This window comes from Mus caroli, unplaced genomic scaffold, assembly GCF_978045245.1.
Source record: "Mus caroli unplaced genomic scaffold, Mus_caroli_1 scaffold_39, whole genome shotgun sequence".
NCBI classification, from domain to species: domain Eukaryota; kingdom Metazoa; phylum Chordata; class Mammalia; order Rodentia; family Muridae; genus Mus; species Mus caroli.
In genome coordinates, this window is record NW_028227294.1 from 49,876 (window position 1) to 63,184 (window position 13,309).

Sequence of the window (13,309 nt, forward strand, 5' to 3'; positions counted from 1 at the left end):
ATAGCACTCACATAGTGGTTCACAACAATCTGCAATTGTAGTTCCAGAGAATCTGATCACAAACACACACACACAGACAAAGACACAGAGATACACAGACACACAGACACACACAGACGCACATACACACACATATCCCATAGAGAAAAACTTTTAAAATCTTTTACATAACAAATAAAAAAACCAAAAGAGCCTAATATAGAGTATTCCCTTTTAAGACTAGCATTCAGAAGCAGGCTGATCTGTGTTAGTTTAATACCTTCCTGGATCATATGCTTTTTTAGAATTTTACGCTTTTTTTTTGTTTGTTTGTTTGTTTATTTGGTTTTTTAGGTTTGAAACACTGACCAAAACAATAAGGCAGACAATCTGAATGTACCCACATTCTTCTCCCTCTGCCTCTCCCTTTCCCTTTCCCTCTCCCTCTCTTTCTTTCTTTCTTTCTTTCTTTCTTTCTTTCTTTCTTTCTTTCTTTCTTTCTCTTTCCTGCTTCCTTCCTAATTTTATCTCTTTGTATCTCTCTTTATTTTTTGTCTTTATTTGCTTTTTTCTTTTTTTCTATCATTTTCTCACTCTCCCCTCAGTCCTTCCTTCTTTCTTTCCTTCCTTCATCCTTGCTTCAATCATTCCTTCCTTCTTTCTTTCCTCCCTTCCTTTCACTCTCTCTCACTCTCTTCCTCTTTCATTCTTTTCTTTATTTCTTTGTTTCTTTCTGTATTACTTTCTCTCAATCTCTAAAAAGATATAAATATTTCAAAATGATCCCATGCATCCTATTTGATCACACAGGACAAGGCTGAAGTCAATTAAAGCTTAAATTAAAAACCAAACACTTAAATAAAATAAAATCATTTAAAAAATAAAGAAAACACTAAAAATACAATAGAAACCTGAAAAAGAAGAAACTCTAAATCACTTTTCTAAAAATTCTACAAATCCTTTTAAAATACCATAGGAATCTAAAATGAATACACATGAAGCCGAAATATCCCTATAACGTTTGCTTATTTATTTATTTATTTATTTATTTATTTATTTATTTATTTATTTATTTATTCATTCATTCATTCATTCATTCATTCATACATTCATTCACTCATTTATTTATTTTAAATTTATTTTGTATATTTTGTAAATTCTCTCTTTCTCCCTATGTTTCTGTCTCTGAATCTTTCTCTCTTTATCCCTTCCTCTATCTCTGTCTCTGTCTCTGTCTGTCTCTCTTTCTCTCTTTCTTTCTTTCTTTCTTTCTTTCTTTCTTTCTTTCTTTCTTTCTCTCTCTCTCATCCTTCCTTCCTTCCTTCCTTCCTTCTTTCCTTCCTTCTTTCTTCCTTCCTTCCTTCCTTCCTTCCTTCCTTCCTTCCTTCCTTCCTTCCTTCCTTCCTTCCATTCTTCTTCCTTTCATCCTCTCTCTCTCCATTTTTTCTTTTTTCTTTTTCTTTCATTTTTTGTTTGTTTTTTTCTAACTTTCTCTCTCTCTCTCTCTCTCTCTCTCTCTCTCTCTCTCTCTCTCTCTCTCTCTCTCTGTCTCTCTCTCCCTCTCTCCCTCTGTTAATTATTTTTTGAGTCTTTTTGATTTGGTTTTTCTGTGTATCTCTTACTGTCCTCCGCTTCCTGTAGAGACCATGCTGAACGCTGATTAAAAAAATCACTTACATCTGCCTCTCAATAGTTGGAATTAAAGGCATGTTCAACACTGCCTGGCAAAACCAAAATAATGAAACACCAAAGATAAAACCCTAATTTTTTTTTTTTTTTTTTTTTTTTTTGGAAAAAAGAGAACAACAAAAATTACAACAACAACAAAAAAACTACAAGAAATACAGTACAATACTTCAAAAAATGAAATCAGTTAAAGCATAAATTAAAACTGAAACCCTAAAGTATACTAACATAATTAAAAAAACAAACAAAAAAAACAAATCAGAACAAAAAAAAAAATACATTAGAATCTCGAAACCAGAAACGCTAAATTACTATACTCAAGTCCTTAAAAAATTTTGAAATACTCTAGAAATCTGAAAAGAATACACAAGAAGCCGAAATATGCCTAAGATATTTATTTATTTATTTATTTATTTATATTCATAATTACTTATTTATTTAATAAATTTTGACTTTCTCTCTTTCTATCTTTCTTTCTCTTTCACCCCTTTTCCTAACTTTATCTCTTTGTCTCTTTATTTCTTGTCTTTATTTTTTTTCCTTTTTTCTATCTTTTCCTCACTCTCCCTTCCTTCTTCCTTCCTTCCTTCCTTCCTTCCTTCCTTCCTTCCTTCCTTCCTTCCTTCCTTCCTTCCTTCCTTCCTTCCTTCCTATCATTATCTCTCACTCTCTCTGTCTTTCTTTCTTTTTCTTTAGTTCTTTGGTTTTTTTTTTCTATATTACTTTCTCCCTCTGTCACAAAGATATAAATATTTTGAATTGATCCCATGCATCTTATCTTATCACCTAGGAAAAGTCTAAAGTCAATTAAACCTTAATTTAAAACCCAAACACTTAAACAAACTAAAATCATTAAAAAAAGAAAGAAAACACTAAAAATACATTAGAAGCCTGAAAAACAAGAAACTCTAAATCACTATTCTAAAAACTCTACAAATCCTTTTAAAATACCATACAAATCCAAAAAGAATACACATGAACCTGTAATATCCTTAAAACGTTTGTTTGTTTATTTATTTTAAATTAATTTTGTAAATTTTATAAATTTTGTCTTTTTCCCTATGTTTTTTTCTGTCTCTTTCTCTCTTTCTCCCTTCCTCTCTTTGTTTCTTTCTTCCTTTCTCTCTCTCTTTGATCATTCCTTCCTTCCTTGCTTCCTTTCTTCCTTCCTTCCTATATCTCTCCCTCTTTTTCTTATTTTTTTCTTTTTCTTTCCTTGTTTGTTTTTTTTTCTTTCTAAATTTCTTCTCTTTCTCTCTCTCTCTCTCTCTCTCTCTCTCTCTCTCTCTCTCTCTCTCTCTCTCTCTCTCTTTCTCTCTGACCCTCTCTCTCTCTCTCTGTGTCTCTATCTCTCTCTCTCTGACCTTATCACTCTCTCTCTCTCTGTGTCTCTCTTTCTCTGCGTCTCTTTCTCCCTCTGTTTTTTTTTTTTTTTTTTTTTTTTGAGGTTTTTAGATTGGGTTTTTCTGTGTATCTCTTATTGTCCTCTAGCCTCCTATAGAGACCATGCTGAACTCAAAGTAAAAAAAAAAAAAAAAAAAAAAAAAAAAAAAAAAAGATCACTTACATCTGCCTCTCAATAGTTTGAATTAAAGGCATGGTCAACACTGCCTGGCAAAACCAAAACAATGAAACGCCAAATATAAAACCCTAAATTTTTTTTTGGAAAAAAGAGAACAACAAAAATTACAACAACAAAAACAAAACTATAAGAAATACAGTAAAATGCATTAAAAATGAAATCACTTAAAGCATAAATTAAAATCGAAACCCTAAAATACAGTAACATCATTAAAAAAACAAAACAAAACAAAACAAAACAAAACAGAACAAAAAAAAATTAGAAGCCTGAAAAACAAGAAAATCTAAATCACTATACTAAAGACTCTACAAAACTTTTGAAATACTCTAGAAATCTGAAAAGAATACACAATAAGCCAAAATATGCCTAAGATATCTATTTATTTATTTATTTATTTATGATTACTAATTTATTTAATAAATTCTGTATTTCTCTTTCTCTCTCTCTTTCTCTCTTTCTCTCTTTCTCTCTTTCTCTCTTTCTTTTTCTCTCCCTTTCTTTCTTTCTGTCTTTCTTTCTTTCTTTCTTTCTTTCTTTCTTTCTTTCTTTCTTTCTTTCTTTCTTTCTGTTTCCTACTTCCTTCCTAACTTTATCTCTTCGTCTCTCTTTTTCTTTATTTTTTGTCTTTATTTATTTTTTCTATCATTTTTCTCTCTCTACCCTCTTTCCTACATTCTTTCTTTCCTTCTTTCATCTTTCCTTCAATCCTTCCTTCCTTCCTTATTTCCTCCCTTCCTCTCACTCTCTCTCTTTCATTCTTTTTCTTTATTTCTTTGTTTCTAACTGTATTACTTTCTCTCTATCTATTAACAGATATAAATAAATCGAAATAATCCCATGTATCCTATCTGATCACCCTGGACAAGGCTGATGTCAATTAAAGCTTTAATTAAAAACCAAAACTTAAATACACTAAAATCATTTAAAGAAAACACTAAAAATACAATAGAATCCTGAAAATCAAGAAACTCTAAATCACTTTTCTAAAAACTCTACAAAACCTTTTAAAATACCATAGAAATCTAAAAAGAATACACGTGTAGCCGAAATTTGCCTAAAATATTTATTTGTTTATTTGTTTATCTATTTATCTATTCATTTATTTATTTGTATGTTTGTTTTTTTTTAATTATTTTTTTATATTTTATAAATTCTGTCTTTCTCCCTATGTTTCCATCTCTGAATCTTCTCCTTTTCTCTTTCTTTCTTTCTTTCTTTCTTTCTTTCTTTCTTTCTTTCTTTCTTTCTCTCTCTCTCTCTCTTTCTTTCTATCTTTCTTTCTTTCTATTTCTTCCATTGTTCCTTTCCTTCTTTCTCTCTCCCTTCCTTCCTTCCTTCCTTCCTTCCTTCCTTCCTTCCTTCCTTCCGTTCTTCCTTTCTTCCTACCTTTCTTCCTCTATCTCTCTCTCTTTGTTTTTTCTTTTTCTTTCCTTGTTTGTTTTTTCTTTCTAAGTTTCTATCTCTCTCTCTCACTCTCAGTCTCTCTCAGTCTCTATTTCTCGCTCTGACTCTCTCTCCCTCTGTTTATTAATTTTTTTTGAGTTTTTTATATTGGGTTTTTCTTTGTATCTCTTACTGTTTTCCAGCTTTGCGAAATCATTAAAGTTCATTAAAAAAAAAAAAAAAAAAGAAAACACTAAAAATAAAATAGAAGCCTAAAAAACAAGAAACTCTAATACACTTTTCTAAAACTCTACAAATCCTTTTATAATACCATAGAAATCTAAAATGAATACACATAAAGCTGAAAAATCCCTAAAACGTTTATTCATTCATTTATTTATTTATTTTTAATTAATTTTGTATATTTCATAAATTCTGTCTTTCTCCATATGTTTCCATCTCTGAATCGTTCCCTCTTTCTCCCTTTCCCTCTCTTATTTTCTTTCTTTCTTTCTTTCTTTCTTTCTTTCTTTCTTTCTTTCTTTCTTTCTTTCTTTCTTTCTTTCTTTCTTTCTGTTTCTTCCTTTCTTCCGAACTTTATCTCTCTGTCTCTCTTTTTCTTTATGTTTTGACTTTATTTGTTTTATTTCTTTTTTTATCTATCAATTTCTCACTCTCCCCTCCTTCCTTCCTTCTTTCCTTCCTTCCTCTCACACTCTCTCACTCTCACTCTTTCAATCTTTTTCTTTATTTCTTTGTTTCTTTCAATATTACTTTCTCTCTATCTCTTAACAGATATAAATATATCGAAATAATCCCATGAATCTGATCTGAACCACAGGACTACATATTAGTGTCACATCCTTTATATAGGAGTATAGACTGAACATAATAATTTGTTTCTATTGAGCAAAATAAAACAAAATGATTGGGTTGCAAAACACTGGGAATTCCACTCCCTTTGGCTGTTACTGAGGCCTTCTTACTTGCTCAGCTCTATGAAATGAACTTTCATGTTGTGATGGTTTGTACATGCTCATCTCAGGGAGTGGCACTATTAGAAGTAGGTGTGGTCTTTTTGGATTAGCTGTGTCACTGTGGATGTTCTGATCTGAACACCCAATTCTGACGTCAATTAAAGCTTAAATTAAAAACCCAAACTTAAATACACTAAAATCTTTAAAAGAAAAAAAATAAAGAAAACACTAAAAATACAATAGAAGCATGTAAATCAGAATGTGTCCCCTCGTAAGTTGGGTCGACCCAATGAATGGCCACACATCCATATGCACTTAAGCGGCAATAATTCAACTTATTGGGCTTTCAAACAAACATAAGTATGAAGTAGATGGGGTTGAATTGATGAGTACATATGGGTATTGGTAAATACTGGGAAATGAAAAGTAGATGTGATCATCCTTCATTGTATTCATATATGAAATTATCAAAAATAAAGAAAAAGCATTAAAAATGAGTTGTTTGTTTCTAAACACACTAAGTACATAAAGATCATTTTTAATACTTATAAATATGAATTTCTGCCCTTTCCAATTTATAACCCCTATGACAATCCTGAGTGCACTATTTACTTATTCTCATGCATTAAATTATTCTTAATTTTAGTGACATAAGCTCATAATTGCTGTCATGTCCCAAAGCAAGTAGACCAAATCTCTGAGTTCAAGTTTCTGAGTATTCTACTTTTGGCCTTCACAGAGCCTGTTGTTAATCTAATATTTTAATTATAAAGATCCTTCTTTTTGATAGCCCTTTCATGGTAGCCTCTGACTTTTTACAAATTGTTAGGCTGTCTCAATAATTACACACTGAGTTGTTGCTTCTGCCTGTTTTCTGTGTGTCAGACTTGCCACAGAACATGGTAAAACGTGGGTCTTTCTTAGACTTTCACTTCTATGAACAGATAATATGACCAAGGTCCTTAATTTAGTTGGAGCTGCTTACAGTTTCAGAGACTTAGTACATTACATCAAGAAGTGAGCATGGCAGTGTTTGGGCAGTCATGGTTTAGGAGGAGCTGAGAGTTCTACAACTTCATCTGAAGGCTGCTTGCAGAATATTGACTTACAGGCCTCTAGTATAAGGGTCTTAAAGCCTACACCCACAGTGACACAGCTAATCCAAAAAGACCACACCTACTTCTAATAGTGCCACTCCCTGAGATGAGCATGTACAAACCATCACAACATGAAAGTTCATTTCATAGAGCTGAGCAAGTAAGAAGGCCTCAGTAACAGCCAAAGGGAGTGGAATTCCCAGTGTTTTGCAACCCAATTATTTTGTTTTATTTTGCTCAATAGAAACAAATTATTATGTTCAGTCTATACTCCTATATAAAGGATGTGTCACTAATATGTAGTCCTGTGGTCACTGGGACTTATACATGAACCTGTGTATTATATTTAGTAATCATCTTTAATTAAAAAGTATATGCTTATGTTAATTATATTTAATAGATATTTTTGATCACTTACCTCATAGAAGGATAGAAAAAATGTAGAGATACTGAACTATTTGTTAACAATCTAAGGGTTATTGAAGTATTTATTTATGGACAGCACTGTTAAAAACATCATTTGAACTTAGTCACATAACCACTAAACTAATTAAAAATATATGATATTAATACAATTTGCTTAAACATTACCTGATTCAGATGCTTAGATAAAAAGCTTGGAGCACAGATCCCAAACACATAGTCTAATCCTCTACATATCATCCAATTCTTGGCAACAACAAGTAAACCACAAATGTCCCACCCAAGTTTTGCTTCCCATATGCTTGGGACACTGGCAATTAGTGGTTCCTAGATCCTTAGCACACATCCCAAACTTCCTTTGTCATCCTTTAGCTCTGAGTACTGACAGATAAGGAGTCACCAGACCCTGACACTGGGCCTGAATTCCCCAAGATCCAGGTGTGGACCAAGCCACAATGCACAAATGATTGGTTCCCTGTTTCAAATTGCACTCTAAAACTAACTCCAGATGTGGAAGTCAAAGCACAGAAAGAAAGAAAAGAAGAGCAGGAAGATACTATACCTCTCGTAAAAGTTACAAACCACATCATAATGCCCCCAGTGAAAATAACCTTGAAAACCTACCAGAAACATTTTAAATAAATAGTAAATCATGTTCAGATGACAAGAATATATTCCAGGATAATAAAAGGAGTTGATTACTTAGTATTTACCTTTGAAATGTGTTCAACCCAAGTTATAAAGCCTTTAGAGGGGGACCATGGAAGACAAAGTGTTGTAACACTTTTAGGTAGTAAGCTGATTATTTTCAAGTACAACATTGACAGTTTATGGAAAATGTTTTTAAAGCTTATGATCCATGCAGGATTGGAGATATTTAAACTCTCCAGTATTTTATAGGTATAATAATTTCAATAAAAATAGGAAGAGATGAGGTAACACTTCATTTTCTAAATATGAAAGTCAAAGAATATTCTAGGACTTTCTAAAGAAACATGACCCTGGAAATGATAGATGTGACTATCTAGTTCACTTTCATTAAAATAAGGATTACAGAAAATAAATGATCAATCTATTTTTAAATTACCACTATTAGTCTCATATACTTTATGTTAAAATTGCATAGTACATTAAATGGCTATTCAATGAATGTTAGTTTTTATGCTAATTCTTGATAAAACTTACAATAAACATTATATAACATACTGGGATTCTTGATAATATTAATAATATTTATATGTTCTAAAACCTAAATTTATTTAACATTGTATTTGCTTAAAAGTACCACGTTTATTAACATCATAAATTGAAATAAAGTTATGTTAAGATTAATTTGCATCTATACAATTTAACTATGCTCAAAATTCATCTAATTGAATAATAGCATTTTTCGAAAATTATACTCTTATTTTAAATAAGATACTTTTAACTTAGAATACAAAATCAATAATATTTTTTGAAAAACAACAGAAATACTTGTTTTGTAATATAACTAGAGAAATACTTTTTAAAAAACTCGTTCAAATAGACTAATATTATACAAGCAATACAATCTTCAAAACTTGTTAGAAGAAAAATTATATAGGTGTTTAAGTATTTCAGCATGTATTTTGAAAATGGTTTATTGCTTCTCTTGTAAAGTTTATAAAAACTGTAATTGAAATTGTGTAATAAATTTACTTGTCTATTGATCTAGCCAGACACTACTTCACTATAAAAAAATCTTCTTTACATTCAGAACCAGACTTCAGCAGCCAGGATAGGAGAATATTGTGGCCAGTCATGTTCAGAATACATGCGAGGAGCCTTATTTGTGCATTGTAATCCTCCTGAGAATTACCCAGATACTCCATTTGATTCTACACCAGGAAAGTATAAGATAATGGAAGCAGTAATAAAAAATTACCCAGATGGGCATAAAGCAGTTCTGCTGCCTGTCCTGGATCTACCACAAAGGCAGAATAGAAGGTTTTTCCTCTCTGCTGTGAACAAGGTGGCAGAAGTTTTAGAACTACCTCTAATGAGAGTATGCAAAGTAAAAACTTTTTATACAATGTATAATCAAAAGCCAGTTTCATGTATGTACTAGTATCTTTGCATGCTTGAGATTCTGAGAGACTGGAGACCCTTCAGAGAATGCTTAGAACAAAAGGTAGATGCACTATACCTGAAAAACTATTCACTGTTATGGAAGGTGAATACTTCAGGATGTGTAAATGCACCAATGATTCAAATAAATGACAACTTCTATGAGGATCTAACAACCAAGGTTATTGAAGATAATACTAATGAACTCAGAACTGGGAAAGTTCCAAAGCGTGGGCCAAGAAGTGTCTGGTTCTATTTTGAGCCAGCTGGAGGCCTTCCTTCTTTGACTGAACCACCCAAACAACCTAGCATTGGTGTAGAAGAAAGACTTTAACTTATATTCACTGTAGAGATGTCACTGGAGAAATAAAATATGAAATTATTTACATTTTTTAAAATCCTCTTTATTTTCCCAGTACTTCCAGTTATGCATTTTGCTTGGTGAATTCTTTTCCTTTAATAATTGGTTTTCATGATCTGCTATGATAGAGTATTATCACCAATTGGTGCTTTAAAAGGAACAGTAGTGAAAGCCATTACACAGGGTCAGAGCATTAGTGATTCACTGATAGACTATAACAGAAAGACCCTGATGGCAGATAAAAATATACAGCTTTTATTTCATGTTATTATTAAGAGCCACTGAATTTAAAATGGGAAAAAAGCCAGCCACATATTACTCATTATAGCTCAAATGAATTAAAGTGTTAATTTTATATTTCTCTAATCACATATTCATTCAATATTGTTCTCATTTGCTGCCTTCCAAGACTGGCATTTATAATTTGACTATTCATCAGAAATATGTAAGGCTTTTACAAGAAAAAAATCCTTTTTCATTGTAAATGAATCTATAAGATAATAATACCTAGTTTCCTGAAACACTTAGACTATAAAGAAAAATTTTTAGATGGTAAAACTTATAAAATTATGTATTAAATTGAAATGAGAATATGGAACCTTGCACAAGGGCATCTTCCTGCAGTAGCAATGAATTTGAGCCATGTGATAAGATCCAGGAGTGATATGATAATTTAGACAAATTAAAGAAGTAGGTTAAAGTCCAGTCCATTTGCTAACAATTGTGAGTAAGGCTGGAAAAGAAATGCAGAAGTTTTCAGGTAGAATACCAGAAGAAGTGTTTTCTTCAGTGTTCTATCTCTGTGAAGAAAAACATTCAAGAGTGATTTGCTTACAGTCCACTGTCGTTATGGAGGGTAGCCTGGTGGCATGCAGACACAGGTGCTGGTGAAGTCACTGAGGATTCTATTACTGGATTCACAGGGACCAGCAAGAATAAGACACTGGCACTGATCTGACAGTCTTTCACCGACAAGGTCATATTTCCTCCTACAAGGCCTCACCTACTAGTACAAGGCCACATCTTCTAATTTCTCTGAAGTAGTGCCATTCCCTTATGACCAAGCACTGGAATACATGAGCCCACAGGTGTCATTCTTTTTATTTTTTTTTTTTCGTTTTTTCGAGACAGGTGTCATTCTTATTCAAACCACTGCAGAAAGCAAAATTAGAAATCCACTGAAGTATAATTGTTGCTTTGTTCGTAATTAAAATTATTTTCAGGACACCATGTAAATAGTGAGAGCTATGCTTTATCCAAGTTGAACTGCTCTTGTCTGTAGTTACCATTAATATGACTTTGAATAGTTTATTTTTTGGTATATATTCTTTAGTAATTTAAATATTAAATAGGGTTGGAAGGAAGGCACAGTGAATAAAAGTGCTTGCTGCTAATCCTGGAGTACTGCACTTGATCCTTGGACACTACGATATATACGCTAGAATGGTATCACAAATTTTCCTCTGACTTCTGCATAAGCACAACCCACATGCACTGAATAAAAACGTAAAACTAAATTAATAATTAGTTAAATGTAAAGTTAAATTAATTAACTTACTTTTTAAAGCAGGGCTACGGAGAAGACCCATTAGTGACTCATGCATTATGCTAATTTAGGGTACCAAGTTCTGTTCAGAGCACCCATATCAGACAGTTCACAACATTGGATAAGTACATCTCTAGCTGTTGGGAGTCTTAATTTTGACTTCTAGATCCATTGTCAATATCACCTGCATATATCAACATTCTAACATATATATTTTGTTGAAGCTATGTTTTAATTCTTTACAGACAGAAATAAAGTTTATATTAATGACCCAAAATTATATTGTAGCATAAATTAAGGATACAAATTCTAAGTTAACAGAATGTTGAATTTAGTAATTTCATTAACATATGAGAGAAGTGTTTTCCTAGGACAATGTTCTCTGTTGTATTTAAGTTCTGTTTTAAAGTTGTATAAAAAGTATATATTTTATGTGCCCTTTGTGGACAGGCATTTTGAAACCCATGTACCTATAGTTCACTCATGATATATTTATCTGTAATTTTGTATAAGTGTATGTGTGTGTGTATGTGTGTGTATGTATATATGTATATGTATATGTATATGTATATGTATATATATATATATATAATGCATGTATATGTATATATATATGTATATATAATGTATATCTATATATACGGCATAGAAATATATCATAATTCATTCTCTCTGATTAATAAATTTTATTTTTCATGCTTTATTATATGTGTTTGGGTCGGTTTGCCCACACATGTATCTGGGCATTGTGTGTGTATGTGCTGTTTCTGGATACAACAAGAGGAATCAGATCTCTTTAAACTGGAGTTACAGGAAGTTCTTACTTGCCATATGGGTGTTGGGATTAGAAGAGAGCTCTTGCAGGAGAAGCAATTGCTCTTAACTGCAGAAGCATATCTCCATTCGCAGGAGAGATAACATAGAGTCGTTTCTAGTTAAATGTCTTATAAATAGAGTTGTTAGAAATTCACTCATGGATATTTTTAATTAAAAGGTGGATTTATTATGCATATAATGAAGTCGATTATCATCTTATAAAAATTATAAAACCACATTTTGAAGTGTCTATTGTCTATCAGAAATGCAGGAAGGTTTCAGTTTCTTTATAAAATGTTATTGTTCGAAAGTACAATGTTTTCCTTATCTCAATCTTACAAGTTGATATTTTAAATTACAATAATTTTAAATATAATAATTTATATACTACATACTGATTACCTTTTTAAACATTAAATATGTTTTTAGAGTACAAAATAACTGAGTTTGTTTCACTCATAAAGACAGATTTATTGATTTACAAACACCATTTAGAAGATGTCTACATAATACAGGATAAACTTTTTATTTCAAAATTTGTACCTTCATCTTGTCTGTAAAGATATTTTTTATAAATTAGGTGATTTTTTAAACTTTAATATATAGAACATGATATTTCTTGTAAAATCATTTTAAGTTCACATCAAGGCTTATCCTTTGTCAGGGTTACGTATTTTCTATTTATTTTGTGCTAACAGCCATACCTGACATATACATTCATGTTCTTTAATACATAACTGTCCTCTTGAATGTCAGTAATTCTAATGCTTGTACAATTGTTATATTCATATGATTATTTTGAATTATTTTAAAGTGTAACTTAAATATTTAATAAAGCAATTGTTTTTTAATGGTTCTATACTCTACAAAATTATCTTCAGCATGTAATAGAATGTATATTTTTACAACACAAAACATCCTTTTTTTCATTATTTCTCCAATAATTCAATTCAAAGTGTTGTTTTTCACATTATTTGTTTCCTTTTAAGGGACTGTGATTAGGCACTGAAGTACTTCAGAAAACTTTTGATTCTACCCATGATTTCACAATCTGTTATATGAAATGTATACTGATTGATTCACAGTCTCAGTAGCTTCTGGCTTTCACCGTTTTTGTGCATGTTTAATTACATATTTTAAGAGGATATGTTAACCAGTTGCCAAATTCAGAACCCTTACATAATATAGAAGGACGTTTTTCTTTTTCTTTTCTTTTTTCTTTTTTTTTTCTTTTTTTGAAATAATAGTTTATTTAGTCATTTTAAACTGGTTATACTTAAGCTGCAGTTACACAGTATAGTTTAAAAGCCTGTCATTTGCTACATTATAATGATGTCTTCGAACTTAATTATTCATATACTCATACATTTT

The 13,309-nt window shown here is 31.2% G+C and overlaps 1 pseudogene; it reads left to right on the forward strand.

The window, feature by feature from the left end:
* Positions 1-2,726: 2,726 nt before the first annotated feature.
* LOC146999777 (NADH dehydrogenase [ubiquinone] flavoprotein 2, mitochondrial pseudogene) lies at positions 2,727-9,549 on the forward strand (annotated as a pseudogene).
* Positions 9,550-13,309: the final 3,760 nt, after the last annotated feature.